This window comes from Calidris pugnax, unplaced genomic scaffold (genome assembly GCF_001431845.1).
Source record: "Calidris pugnax isolate Ruff unplaced genomic scaffold, ASM143184v1 scaffold70, whole genome shotgun sequence".
NCBI lineage: Eukaryota > Metazoa > Chordata > Aves > Charadriiformes > Scolopacidae > Calidris > Calidris pugnax.
Window position 1 is genome coordinate 9,203,035 of NW_015090862.1, and position 2,941 is coordinate 9,205,975.

Here is a 2,941-nt window from a genome sequence, read left to right on the forward strand (position 1 = left end):
TATACCTGTAAGATAAATAAGCGAAAAAAATTATGAAGAACAAAAATAGAGCAGAGAAAAGAGTACCACTGCATTCTGCTACTTTGAGGGCGAGGTGTTGTTAAACAAAGTTTATATCTAAATAGTGCTGAACTGCAACATCACTAGAATAATATTAGATCTGGCTCCTATAGCATAAATTAAATATTAAAACAAGGAATCAACAGTAGGTAGTGAATTCTTGAATGAAACAGGTAAGTTATTTCAGCAGTATAACACAGTAGGCGAAAATACATGGCAAATGTATTTTAAGATATTCATTTAGTGGCTCTGTTACAATCTTGGCTTGACAATACAAGTCCAACCACATGTATTGCAACACTACCTCCCCCTTTCCGACTGGTGTCAGCTGTCCAGTTTCAGGAGCTGCCACCCCCTATGCTAGCTGGTTATTGCTTCATTCTTTCCTACTGACATTCGAAGGAGGGCTGAGGAATGCTTTTGACTAGGAGTTGTTGATTCCTAGGCTAAATAATCTCCTTGTTCCTCAAACTTTACTCACCAGGGAATGATTGCTGCTGTTTGGGTATGGATCTTCCCTCCAGGCCTCTGCAGTTGATTCTCATTAAGGAAAACTGAAAATCCCCTTGGCAGCTTGGGAGCTCTCTGGAGTTGTCAATGCAACAAGACACACAACAAACATTAGGCAAGCGAGCAAGGATTTAACCGAATTTCTGCCTACATCCACATTCTCACATACATTGCAATTTTGGTCAGTGAAGTTCCCAGTACTGTGATGTTTTACAATACAACAGCAACCAAATCCAGCTGGGCACCTAGTGTCCACATTTAAATATTCTTCCTTTTACTAGATGGAATTGGAAAGATTCCTACCCCAGCCTCCCTCTTTTGCCCCAACTGCATCTGCTCCATAAGAGAGGAAGAACACCTATGAGAACCATCTCACATCTGGCTACACTCCGTTGGTTTCCTCAGCTCCCCTGGTTCCTTGCTGTAGCTGGGATCTGCCATACCCTCAGCTTTCTCTAGAGCAGTCAGTAATGCAGAAGACTCCTTCTTATCAGTGTGGGACCCCCAGCTTCTAAATCAAATGCGTAAAAATCCTCAGCTGCTCAAAGCTTTATCAGGACTAGGATCATTAATTACTTCATTCTGCACTGAAACCACTGGGCTTTTAAACACAGGAATTTAAAAGCTACAGAGAAATGACAGTAAGAGTTATGCACACAAACATCGATCAAGGCAACAGAAATAAAGTGTACAGTAAAACATTATATTTTAGGAGAATTTTAAGAGTGGTTTGCATGTTGGCACTGAGCCAATTAACATTTTGGGAAGCAACTACAGAGAAGCTCTCAAACCCACCTTGGATGAAGAATTACTTGGAAAAGTGTGTTTGGTCCACAACAATGAGAGGATGGGTCCTCAGACGCTCTATCTGAATGGTATCAGGGATGTCCTACAGGACAGCTCGATGTTTACTTTTACAGATGCAGGCTTTCTTTATCTGGGGAAGGTTTCTGGACAAGCTCAAGGAATTAATTAATCTGATTAATTTTTTTAAAGCACTTGAACAAGTACCTCTCACAGGCGAATAAATGTGCTTTTTTACCTTATGCAACTTGGGAATATGTTTAAGCTAACCAAAAAAAGCCACTGATTATTGAAAAAAAGCCTCCACATGGATCTTAGAGGACAAGTAGTAAAAAACTTTCCCCTGCAGACAAGGCCACAGCTATTTCCTCAGCTAAGAGCTCGGAATTTGGCCCTTGAACTTAACCACTGCCCATGTTTGTTTAGGCAGAAGCGGTCTCTCATGGCCTCAGTTTGCTCCCACTGATGATGACAAACCCCACCTTCACTAGAGAGGAAGCGGGGTTGGATTTATGGGCAGCATTAAAGGCCACCAAGAAATTTAGAAGTCTCTCATTAGATTGCCTGGGAGTCTCAAGTCACAAAACCAGTCCTGTGTACCAAGAGCTGCAATGTATTCTGCCTTGCCAGTTGGCCTGAAATGTAAACAGGGAGGCCGGTTTCGTAAAGGAAGTTAAACACATTTTTCTTCAGAAGATTTCTGTGATTCTTGCACTATTTTCCTTCCAAAACTGAAAAGATTCTCAGACTAGACTGTGCTGTTCAGCTCTGAAAGACCAAACGAGCATCCTTACAGCAGCTAAACATTGTTACATGTGAAAGGCATATACATCATCTTTGAGAGAATATTCAGTCTTTTTTCTTCTTCTAATATCACCTAGTAATAGCAAGCAAAAACTTTTTGTTTACTTTTTCTGTATTACTGTTGATGTGAATTGCTGGCCCATAACCATATAATTAATTGCAATTAGTATGATTTAATCACACCACCAGCAAACCACCTCTTTTCCTCACAGGATCACTAGAAATTAAATGCCATCCCAAGGAGAGCAAAACGTCTAGAGAAGAGATACATTCCATAATTGCTCCAAAATGTGAGCAGTTCTTTAAAGTAGAAGCTTTCTAAGCACCAGGGTAATTGCTTCAAAAATGTGAGCAGGTCTTTAAAGTAGAAGCTTTCTAAGCACCAGGAGGAACATCACTACATCTTCAATTTACTTTGATAACCAATGCTTTTTAAGGAACACCTGCAAAACATGGTCATTCTAATTCATACCTTTCTTCTGCCCAGTACAAACTATTTTTTGCTGTACCAAAAGGAAGAATACTTGAAATTTAATTTGTTATAATAATTCAATGAAAAAATGCAAGTATTTTTGCTTTTATTATGGCGATGTGCACAGGGGCTTAAATGAGTCCTTCAAAATGGGAAAGTCAGTTAAAATGCTTCAAACAAATCATAAAACATCTCTCATTGAGCTTTGAGGGAATTTTCAGAAGCACTTAAAAAGATTACCACAAGTTACAGTAGCTTTGTTTTAGATAAAAATCGCACTGCAAGCTAAAG